The 12819-nt window shown below is 32.5% G+C and overlaps 2 long non-coding RNA genes across 2 annotated transcripts in view; one reads left to right on the forward strand and one right to left on the reverse strand.

Annotated features, from left to right (window-relative positions):
* The window catches only part of LOC140063168 (uncharacterized), a 37722-nt gene extending 33205 nt beyond the window's left edge, over positions 1-4517 (reverse strand). Inside the window, exon 1 of the long non-coding RNA XR_011847580.1 lies at positions 4412-4517. This is a non-coding gene — a long non-coding RNA (uncharacterized lncRNA). The remainder of the gene's footprint in view (positions 1-4411) is intronic.
* Positions 4518-10976: 6459 nt separating this feature from the next.
* Positions 10977-12531, forward strand: LOC140062446 (uncharacterized). Its single transcript, XR_011847482.1, has 3 exons — positions 10977-11192; positions 11570-11654; positions 12221-12531. It is a non-coding gene; the product is annotated as an uncharacterized lncRNA (long non-coding RNA).
* The last annotated feature ends 288 nt before the right edge of the window (positions 12532-12819 follow it).

Here is a 12819-nt window from a genome sequence, read left to right on the forward strand (position 1 = left end):
AGGGTCAGTTTGTTTTTTCCTGAATCACTAAACTGTCCGTGGGACTTAAAAGAAGGGGGCTTATCACCGGAATTGGTATTGACTTAAGTACATTGTCAACTAAAATAGGAAATACGTCCTGTATTGTTATACAATAGATAGAGGATGAACACACAAACTTCAAAGGCAAGCCGTCAGGTGACTGAACGAGTAGGGCATAAGTTGTTCTGTTATTAATAGCCTCCTATTTCAAGTTCTTATAATATATTATTATATGAATCTTACAGCTGAATATTGAACACTATCAAAATAGTTTGACAAAAAAAAGTGTGATGTGGCCAAATATGGTAGTGATATGCCAAAATATGGTAGTGATATGACATCATCATGTCCATTTGTTGTCACATAAAATGTGATAGTGTAGACAGGGCTTTAGAATAATTAGCAAAGATGTATGGGCCTACGTTAACAAATAAAATGTCAATCAAAAACCTACATTGGCTTCAAGCATTAAAGCCACATAATATCGAAATTCTTGGTTTTTGGTTGAAACTTTGTCTGAACTAATTTCTTCATGGTATCAATTTTAACGGAAAAACTTAGCGTAACGATTCTTACTAAAACCATCTCACAATAACGAAATGGAGATCGGTTTGCTTATTTCTAATAATTTTAAATAAACGATGAGGTTCATTCAATAAATAATAACTCAACGCCTCCAATCCTTTAACAATGACACAGTCATGGTAAAATTAGGGTTGGGTTTCATCTGTCTGTTCAAGAACTACCCAGACGCCTGCCTAACCCACCGATATGGTGTCATAAATCATGCATTATAACCCTAGCACACTTCTGGTGGTGGTATTGAATATAAATTTAGTTTACCATACCAAGGACATGAATGATTTAATATTTGAACTAACGATTGACCTAATGAGCAAAATCACGGTTAGTAAACAAACTGATTAAAGGACAAGTTAACTGTTTCGGGGGATCAATTAAAATTGATACCATGAAGTACGTATAACAAATTTGATAAACGACACACGGACAGACGACACTGATAGAAATGAACGTACAACATGCGCAACATGTACGGCGTGCCATACAACATGTGCAGCGTACCATACAACATGTGCAGCGTGCCATACAACATGCGCAACTTGCCTAAGGAGTCGGCCCAACATGTGCGGCGTACCATGCAACTTGTGCGGCGTACCATACAAAATGTGCGGCGTGCCATACAACATGAATGTCATTGCTGGCTCACTCCATTGCATGTGGATGACTCATCCTCCTTGATTTACGATACAGTTACTGAACTTACAAAGACCTTTGAAACATTATTTAATATTTCTTTTTTTATCAGTTGCCTCGGGTGCCGACGTTCTCCTCAGATTTATGATATCTATCGCTTCTTCTGAGACGGTGACCTATATATGATACAAATCAGCCCTATTCCTTGTTATTCATATATTCATTTATAATGTCCCTAGATAGCAGTACAGTAATGTAGCATAATTATGGATATTTACCCTACAGGATTATAAATAATATATCAACTATAGGAACACCACCTCAATGCAAAATATAATCAATAAGTGATCGACCACCGTGTACGACTCATGTATAAGTACCATACACACGTTATGTACACTAATCAATCAAAATGATCAATTACTCTCAATATCAATCGATAAAGACGTTCTATGTTACTACTTTGTACTTTTTGGAATGAAGGAATTTCATAAAATAATTTACAAACTTGTGCAAATAGATATGTCATTTAACTGTTCATTCCCTCTTCTTACACAAGATTAGGCGTATATTCTATTATTGGGTATGGTACGCCGCCGGTACCTTTTATCAAACTTGCCCCAAGACTCTAGTTTTTGTGTTATGTACAGTTGTTCTACATCCGTGCCACTAGTCGTTTTGAATTTTTTCTGCGTGAAAGTATTATACGTATTCAACGCCATATGTGCCAAATGTATCATACACCTCTAATCGAGACAACATTTTCTCGGAAGTGGCACCATGATAAAAAGTATTTTGAAAAATGAACAATAACATACCGTAGTGCATGAAGTTTAAAGCATCGGCCTGAATAATTAGTTTATTGATTTAATACATTATTATATAATTGTCTCGTAAAAGTCACCTAACCACGTTCGTTAGCTTTGGTTTCCATCGATTCACCAGACTGATTTTGGAAAAAAATATGAATAAATAGGACAATGACCTTGTGTCTAGTAGAGGTGTAAGAACTCCTATATAAGTACAGGGCAACCCCACTTGTACTTTCTGGTGTTTTTAATAATACCTGAAGTATCTGTGTCGAAGGACAGTTGTCTTATAATATTGTGATATTGTGATATTTTTAAAATTCTTACTTGCTTATAAAATTTACTAACGCATACGGTAATTACGGAAGGCCTAAATTATAATATTCTACACCTAAAAGGCAGACTGTAGACTAACGGATACGCATGTCCAGCCCCGCCCTCTCAGCCCCGTATTTTTAAATTGCAATGTAAAACATAGGATCCGCACAGGATACGTTATACCAACGTTACCTACCTATTTCAAAGCTTGGATCTATACCGATAAGTCCTATGATACAAAATATCAACAAGACAAAACCATTACGGATTACCGCCGTATGGTCTTCCAAATTCTCTAATACCCAGACAACGACCAAAGCGGACCAGGAAATGGATCAACCTACATTTGAAAGGCATAATTCGATAATTTAAATTTACCGTTTAAATCGTTCTACTATACCTATCAATCATGTGACCTTGTTTATTTTTAAAACATATGAATGACGGCAATAAGAAGATCTAGGAATGGTAGCTAAGGGTCCCGATCTATTTTGAATGTTGTGAGGGTGAGATGCATCTCGTCGGATGTTCAAGAAAAGCAAAAATAACCAATAAAACATAGATTTCTATGGCTATACACATACTGTGGTTTGCCGTTAAAAAGTATGGGGGCGCCATCCCATCCTAAACAAAATTCACCTATAAAATTGACAAATTGATGCCAAGTTAGGGCGCGACATGCACGCAACACGCGTACATCGGTACAGCAGCATGTGTAGCTAGGCCAAGTTATTTAGGGCGCGACATGCACGCAACACGCGTACATCGGTACAGCAGCATCTGTAGCTAGGCCAAGTTAAGGCGCAACATGCACGCAACACGCGTACATCGGTACAGCAGCATCTGTAGCTAGGCCAAGTTAGAGCGCGACATGTACGCAACACGCGTACATCGGTACAGCAGCATCTGTAGCTACAGTAGGCCAAGTTAGGGCGCGACATGCACGCAACACGCGTACATCGGTACAGCAGCATCTGTAGCGGAAGAACTTGGGTAAAGTATTGAGGAAATATAGGCTTTAATAAGAGTTATGTATTAATCCTATATAGATGGTTGTGACGGATGCTTTGCACCGATGTTGGAATTGGATAAGAACATAACCTTGAATCGTTATACAATAATCAATAAACTGGCAATGACTTGTCACTTGGATATAGGGGGACTACTTTACCCATGTGTATTATATGTGCTAAAGCTTGGTTTCCACTAGCGACGCAACACAAGGGACGTAACGTAACATAAGTGACTTGACCAATCACAAGCGATGGATTATTCAAACACTTGCTTGTCTTTGGTCAACTCGCTTTCGTTGCGCGTACGTCCTTTCGTTGCGTCTCTAGTGGTTAGGAGGCCATAACATATTGCATTGTGTTTTGTATTGATAGTTGAATCTCCCTCCCAAGCTTGACATTTGTCTATCAAACTAGTGTGATGTGTCCAAATGTTGTAGTTATATGCCCATATATGGCAGTGATATGACATCATCATGTCCATATATGGGCACATCACAGTTTTTGTCACATAAAGTTTGATAGTGTAGACGTTAAGCATCATGTTATGGTCAATGGTAAGTGAAGAACCCATCTGGAAAACGTGGCTGATATTATTAAATCTTGCGACCGAACCAAATTGTATAAAAATGCGGCGAACCTATTTATGCGCAATGTCACGCTCCGGTCAATACTGAGCATAATAAACTCACGGGCATTTTACAGGTTGAACGTTGATGAGGTCCCATCCTTCCGCCGTCGTAATTCGTGGTTATAGGTTATCCAGTAATGATCTTTCGGGTCAGGAGACAAATCCATGGGATTATTCGACCAAGGCCTACGTCTAATGTGTTACATACCTCGGTCATTGGCATGTCATGCCCTCCCAAACATATAAATCACAACCCATCCAATTAATTTCTTATTTATGGCAATACGAAGTAAATATATTAAGCATAAAAAAGGAGACAAACTTTACGGTAAATTAGGATCTATAACAAATCCAAAAAGTTGTTGGAGGGATGTTTAGGTAAAGTGTTAAAATGCCAATATACCAACCTCAATGGTTTCATAAATGCGAATGATGTTCGGGTGTCTCAGTTGAGAGAGCACTTTAGCCTCACGGTATAGGTTTTGTCGAACGTAATCTTCTTTTACTTTCCGAAGGTCGATCACTTTGATTGCAACCTAAAAACAACAATATCCAATTTATTAATAATAATAATTACCGGTATATAATGCCTATCATCGTTATAATAATCTACAAACATATCATTTAATTCATTAATCATTAATTTCATAAAAAATTATCGCGTCGTCATTATCATACCAGCCTCATCATACATATTCATATCACCTATACAGATATAATCATTGTCGACATTCGTCAAATCAATAATCATCATTATTTCTACTTTATTATTTATCTTGGAAATATTATTATTATTATTATTAAAAGAGGAAATAAAATATATTCATTAATTTGTATATATTATTTAAAGAGATTAACCCAGCAGATATAAACCCAAACGTCAGATTAAAAATATACCAAGAAGGTTGAACTAATTTACTTTAGCCCACCTTTAATCCCCATCACCCTCACCTGGTAGAAACAGGTGTGTCAAAGTTTAATTAAATGTCTGTAATACGTCTGATTTAGATCAACCAGTGCCATGCTCTATTGTAAAACATTTCACACTTTCTAATCCAGCAATCTACCAACCTCTATCAGAAGTTTTAGAACCCAAAACACAATACGTCAATTATCGCATGTTTTGTGCGCAGACGATAGCAGATTAGCACACTATACATCATTCATGTTAATTGTTTTTTTAAAAGATAAATACCAGGAATTCTATTTAATTTAGGGTCGTTAAATAATAATAAATACAATCTAATTCTACGTTTAACTTAAGATTGCGTAGAATAATATTGCACCTCTATACTAAATAGAACAGACTGGGTCCAGCAGCCTTGGTCTGCTATTGTTTATTATCTGTATATTATCGGCTGATCTCTTCAACAAGGCAAATAAAACAAACTTGCTAATGTACAGGATTGTCCTAATGAACAATTAACCAATCTAAGTCTAATTCAAGGCGATTTAATATTTAAGAAAACAACATCGACGTCCAACATGCGGTCGCCCTCTTTTCAAAATGTGAATACTACTAAAATACTACAGTCATGGGAGATAGCTCTATCATTCAAAGAATAACATCAAAATATGTAATGAAATTCGTGTCTCTGCACAACGAGAAACGACGTCTCAGATTTAACCCTAACCCCTTATTCGGAGACAAATATTAACTTTTTTAATATCAATACAAGGTTAAGTGAACGAAAAGAAGAGCTCAACTAAGTTGGTCCTAAGAAAATATAAAAAGCATTACATGTCAGGAAGCCAATCTGCCAGTGACTGCTTAACAAAAATATACTAAAAATAAACTGGTATGACGTCATACGCATTTACTTCCCTGGATATGACGTAATAACAAAATCCGTTAATGACAGTTCATCGTATTTTTTTTCTAAACATTTAACTATATATACGATGTTCTTCACTGATAGCCATGTAGATTCGAATTCTTTATCCAAGGCAATCGAACAGTTAGCCCACTAGCCGTTTAGAAAATAAAACATAACAACAGTCAACAGTACACACAGAGGCCAATTATAACATAACACTTCAACAATAACATAATGGCATATGTTGCTAGCAAACACATATGCAACAAAGCTAGAGCCAAATTAAACCAAACAATAACAATTAACAAATACAATTAAATTAAAGAGGTCGGATTATCGCTAAATTTTAGCATATAAACCCACTACAATCCTTACATTGTAGTTTTTATTTGTTGTGTTTTTAAAACTTATTTACTTACATATTACCAAGTCATGGGGCTAGAGGTTATATTAATTATACTAAAAGAGGACGGATGTTTTGCGATTGAGGCTTTGTATTGTTTGGTTAACCACTGCGTTAATATAGATCAAAATAAGGTTGGACAAAAGTTAAAAGTTGGCTTATGTACACCAATAATTGGACCATAGGTCACAATTTTGGCTTAGCTGATCCCTTTCACTTTCTTTCAGGCCCATGGTATGGTGGCTACTTGATCCCTTTGCAGATCATTAATAAAGATAGGATTTTGGTACACGTGAAACATCAGAGCCAAAATGTGCACCATGTATGTGTAAGTTTACAGTTAAAAGATACCGGTATTATATGATGCGGCGTCCGCGTTGAAAATATGATAATAATAAAACGGCTTTTGTACGCGCACGTCAACTTTGTGACCGTTTGTGAGACTCACGTATCGATCAAATTTTGAACATTCCGTAAAATGAGGGAAGGCAGCGAAGTATAGTGGCATTCTTTAAGATGCCATAGTTCACTAAACAAAACCCAAACAAAACACTTACGCTGATACTTTTATTAGCTGTTCAACAATTTAGTTATTCTTGACACAGTTATTATTTTAAACATAACTACACAGCAAAATTTGAAATTCTAAGCAAGAAAAAAAAATCTTGTTTTAAGAAAAAATTCTTAAAATAAGTATTTTTTTTCTTGTCAAGATTTAAAATTACTTAAAACAAGAAATAATTTTCTAGAAAAGACAAATTTTCTTAAATTAAGTTTTGCAATATTCTTGAAAATGCTTATTACAAGAAATATTTTACTTAAAATAAGAAGTCAATATCATTCTCTTCTTATTAAGAATAGTTTTGCTTAAAACAAGATTTGAAAATACTTAATTTGAAAAGTATTTTACTTAAAATAAGAAATCTATATTATATTTATCCCTATCAAGAATAATTTTTCTTAAATCAAGATTGATGAATTATAAAAATTACTTAAAACAATCAATATTTTTCTAGGTAAGACAAAGTTTCTTAAATTAGGTTTCGCAATAGTCTTGAAAATACTTGTTTTGAGAAATATTTTACTTAAAATAAGAAGTCAATTTCACACTACCCTTATCAAGATTATTTTTACTTGAATCAAGATTCGCAATATTCTTGAAAATGCTTATTACAAGAAATATTTTACTTAAAATAAGAAGTCAATATCATTCTCTTCTTATTAAGAATAGTTTTGCTTAAAACAAGATTTGAAAATACTTAATTTGAAAAGTATTTTACTTAAAATAAGAAATCAATATTATATTTATCCCTATCAAGAATAATTTTTCTTAAATCAAGATTGATGAATTCTAAAAATTACTTAAAACAATAAATATTTTTCTAGGTAAGACAAAGTTTCTTAAATTAGGTTTCGCAATATTCTTAAAAATACTTATTTTGAGAAATGTTTTACTTAAAATAAGAAGTCAATATCATACTATCTTATCAAGACTATTTTTGCTTAAATTGAGATTCGCAATATTTTTAAAAATACTTATTTTGAGAAATGTTTTACTTAAAATAAGAAGTCAATATCATACTATCTTATCAAGACTATTTTTACTTGAATCAAGATTCGCAATATTCTTAAAAATACTTATTTCGAGAAATGTTTTACTTAAAATAAGAAGTCAATATCATACTATCTTATCAAGACTATTTTTGCTTAAATTGAGATTCGCAATATTTTAAAAAATACTTATTTTGAAAAATGTTTTACTTAAAATAAGAAGTCAATATCATACTATCCTATCAAGACTATTTTTGCTTGAATTCAGATTCGCAATATTCTGATTTTGAGAAATGTTTTACTTAAAATAAGAAGTCAATATCATACTATCTTATCAAGACTATTTTTACTTGAATCAAGATTCGCAATATTCTTTAAAATACTTATTTTGAGAAATGTTTTACTTAAAATAAGAAGTCAATATCATACTATGGCCAACGGTTTTTTAAAGTAATCATTCAAAATCTAGAGTTTGTAAGTAAAAGACACCTTTCATCGCAATTTATATATTAAATGCTTCAATAGGCCTAGTAAGATTAGTCTAATATAATGTCGAAGGAAGACGCTTTGTTGAAGATCCGAGAAATAGATGAAGAAGTGGCCAATATTTTAACAGGTTCGTAGGCCTAATAATTATATTTTAATCTGCCAGCAGTCTAGGCCTAGCCTAGGCTCCTTCCTAGTTAGTAATACTGTAGGCCTGGAACTAGTAGGTCTAGGCTAGCCTACTATGCCTGAACTGACTAACAGGTGTATAGGTTTAGCTTAGCATTTTAGTTCAGAAATTGACAGAGGGGACAAATATTGTCGGACCTATTTCAGCTAGGTATAAGGAAGGCCTAATAATAGATAATACAATTATAATGTAACACTAACAGTTATTTTGTAATGTAGCCATGAAATATCTACGAAGGATTATACTGTATTATATACACATATTCCAATGAGAAATATAATGACATTTAAAAACACTTCTTTATATTTAATTAATTGTACACACTAAGTAATCCCCGAAGTGATCACATCGATATTGAAACTTTATGTTTTTAACTCTAAATTTAAAAAAAACATACTAAACAAGAAATATTTCTTACAAAAAACGCCGCGTAACTTTTTGACTGAGCAGTTGTAAGAACAGTCTTCATTAATCTAATATAATAGGTCGGCCAATCAAAACGCAAGTGAACAATTGGGACTTTACTTGTGATTTATGTCATTGGCCTGTCAGCACAGTCGTTTCTTTCTAGAATTAAACGCACAAACTTGTATTGGGAATAATGTATGTGGTTATTACTATCGCATTTAGGTATTGATAATAATAATAATATGGCTTTTGAATATATAATTACTGTCTGTAGAATAACATTTATACATTTTCGGTTCGCGATCAAAAGTTATATGAATGGATTTGTAATAGGTATTTATAATAATAGTATATGGGTTGTATTATTGCTAAGCTATCACCAAATCGCGTTATAACATTATTTCTCAGGGTTTTTTGCACCATTGATCAATACCAAACGCGTATCGGTATTATAGTTTTTAATGAATCATTACATTAATAAAAATACCCAATTAAATCAATCGCGTCAGTCCAATTCCGACTTATGTTTCGATCACATAGTTCTGTGTCTACACTGTCCCAACTAGTTTAACAAAAAAAGTGTGATGTGCCCAAATATGGTAGTGATATGCCCGAATATCGTAGTGATATGACATCGTCATGTCTATATAATATGGGCACATCATATTTAGTTTGATAGTATAGACAAAGCTTAAGGATTATATTTATATTTATATTTATTTATATTTTACATTTTGAACGAAAGTATTTATTTGTTGATAAGCCCAATTTTGCATTCTTATTTTACATTTTAAATGAAAGTATTTATTTGTTGATAAGCCGAATTTTCCAGTTTAATAATAATGACCCCTTCCACAGTGCTTATACCATATACATTTTACATGATATTGACCGTGGGTTCTTTACGCCTCTGATGCATTTGTTTTTATTGTACCTTTTTAATAAATTATTATATGTTTAGGCCTAATCACACCCAATTTAATGAAACGGTCAGATTCCGATTTCAATTGAACGAAAGTAGTACTGTATTTATTATTCATTGATAAGCCAAGGGTCCCATGGCGTTAGCTGATATCTTGAGCATTTGACTCTTGTGTGAACCTGTAACACAAATCATTCTTCAAAATCTAAAGAAAGAACCTCACACGTCTTTTTTGTGAGTGATACACTATGGATATGCCCACGGAAATAATATGTGGACATTGCAAACAATTATAGGCCTACAGTAACAAACATAGAATGGCCAATAAGCATAACATTCAGACTTGCTTGTTTTCTAGTGGATTTTTATTTACTTTAGCATGTAGAATAAAACTAGTAACAGTGGCTATATTAATAATTATACTGATTATCCTTGATGTTATCGCGTCTAATAATAAAATATTTTGTTGTTGATAAGCCCAATTTTTCAGCCTTGATTTTACATTTTGAACGAAAGTACGGTATTTATTTGTTGATAAGCCCAATTTTGCAGTCTTAATAATGACCCTTCCACAGTGCATTTTACATGATATTGACCGAGGGTTTTTACGCCTCTATAGCCACTGATCAATACCATAATTAATGTACTTTTTTAAATGAATATTGAAATGTTTCAACATACCCAATTCAAAAAAACGGTCCGTTTTCGAGTTCAATCTTTTGATTAGAGAGGTTGGATTTTCATTTTGAATTATAACATGGCCTAGATTGACAGTCATAAAAAAGAAAGTCATTGTAAATACTTCCCTTTATGTTGACAGAGCCAAAATAAAGTTTTGACCATTATCGAATGATTATTTGACAGTGACTTATTATAATACCGGCCTGGTTGACAGCAAAAACGAAGTTATTATTTATTAAACAAGATTTTACAGATTTCCGTCTACATCTCAATAATACTGTATTATCAGCAAAGGCTTTCATATAGACTCTCTTCTCCCAGACGTTTTTTGGGTCCAGCAGCTACCTATAAATTATAGTCGAGTTTCCAAATTCACAAAACTGTCAGCCTTAGATACTAAAGCTACCGCTATGAAACAGCTTATTAATGAATGTGTCCTCCTGGGACATAGCTGGCTAGAGCCGCGGCGCGAAAAACAAACAAAAAACATACGTACTGCATAACTAAAATTGTTATATTAAATTTCTTTTTAAAAAACTGTGTTATTTACAATATCTTAAATTATTTGTTAGGTAATTGAAGAAGTTCGAAGGATACTAATTATTACTAGGCAAAGAGGAATGAAATACAAAAGAAAGCTTTTTAAAAAAGTGCTTAGCAAATTTTTCCAAAGAAGAGAATAATATAGTTTATTTTGGTATTTTAAAGAGAAACACCAGTCCTCCATCTGGTAAGTACAGTGTATGTTTTTGTACTTTTATCTATTCATAAATAGTTTTATAATGGACCAATGGTAGTGAGGAAAATACGTGTACATATTGTGTACGTATTTTTAACAGCTTGGTTCGACTCAAGCTAGTGTCATGCACTCCTCCCTTTGACAACTAAAATTAAATAAATGACTTATGAATATTAATTTTTGACATATTAATGCTCTCCTGGCCAGCCCACCTTTTCCCCTTCCTTTTACATTGACCACCTACAAAACTGTAGGCTACATTATTAAAAATTTGAGCTACAGTATATCAAGTTTATGTCCATACATTATTCCACTCATTTAAATAAATTTATATAATATAATGTTTTCAATTTGTTATTTTTGGTTAGGTTCAAAGATAACCCATATGTTGTCAAATCTGTCAAACATATTTGTTGGGAAAAACTCATCAAAAAAAGTCTGCCGACCTTGAAGGTATTTAGTGTTTTTTAAAATTTAAAATACAAGTAACATTATGTACATTAAAAAAAAATATCTTAAAGTGTTTTTTTAAAATCAAATTTATCTTAGCTTAAAATTCGAGGTATATACTATGTTTACAATAATTTATTAAAATCAAACAATTAAACAAAATTTACATTTAATTGTATGATTGTTATTATAAACATTGATACGGAATAAAAACATCAATCAGGATTGAGCACCGTTTTGCGTATTGTCTTCCTAAATAGTAATATTAAAAATAAATTTAGACCCTAATAATTTAACTAAAAATAATAGATACAGCCAGGCCTGTCTTTGGGATCGGTATAAACAGGGCAAAGTTTGTGATTAAAAAGTTCAAATGCATATTCCACCCACCCTTATGTCTTATAATGTAAAATTATTCTTACCACCGTTCTAATATTGCGTCATGTTTTTGTGTTTACCGCCCCAGATATAGGACTCTAAAACCACACCGTACCCAATTAGTTGATGATGTTACACATATTTTAAATACAGTAATAACTAAAACTATATTAATCTCTTTTCATTTTTAGGAACATGAATAAAGATCCAGAATCCTGGTCTTCACGCCGATCAGGTAATATGCCGGTATTGCTTTTGGACACAGAAATGGCCTACATTAAAGTTTAGCAAACAATTCTAACTACAAAGAAAGCAAAATTAGATGAGGCTCTAGTTACTCTCCTCTCCACTTTTTACCTTCTGGATTTCGATTATCCAAAATGAAAAGAAGTAGGCCTCACTATCCTTTAACAGTTAGTGATTTGTGATGAAAACACACCTGTACACTTGACAAAGGCTGTTGAATCATCATTAGTATACATTAATAAATTTAAAGACACCTAATAGTTAAAAGCCCAGGTGCGGGAGAAGAATTTTACAAAATTTGTATTTTATTTCTATTTTAATGTTTTTAAGTTTTCTTTTGATGGCATTTTATTATTAATAAAAACAAGTTTGTTTTAAAGAAGTTGTATATATTATTGTACCTAATGTCATGTAAATTGTAGTTCTTAATGAAAATAACAGTATTGTTAATATTATGTTTTATAACATTCTTGAATTTATTTGTTTAAGTAAAATATTACTTAAAATGAGTATTCATTTATCGTTCTTAAAATAAATTTTTAAT

The sequence above is a fragment of the Antedon mediterranea genome, chromosome 11, assembly GCF_964355755.1.
Source record: "Antedon mediterranea chromosome 11, ecAntMedi1.1, whole genome shotgun sequence".
In the NCBI taxonomy this organism is placed as follows: domain Eukaryota; kingdom Metazoa; phylum Echinodermata; class Crinoidea; order Comatulida; family Antedonidae; genus Antedon; species Antedon mediterranea.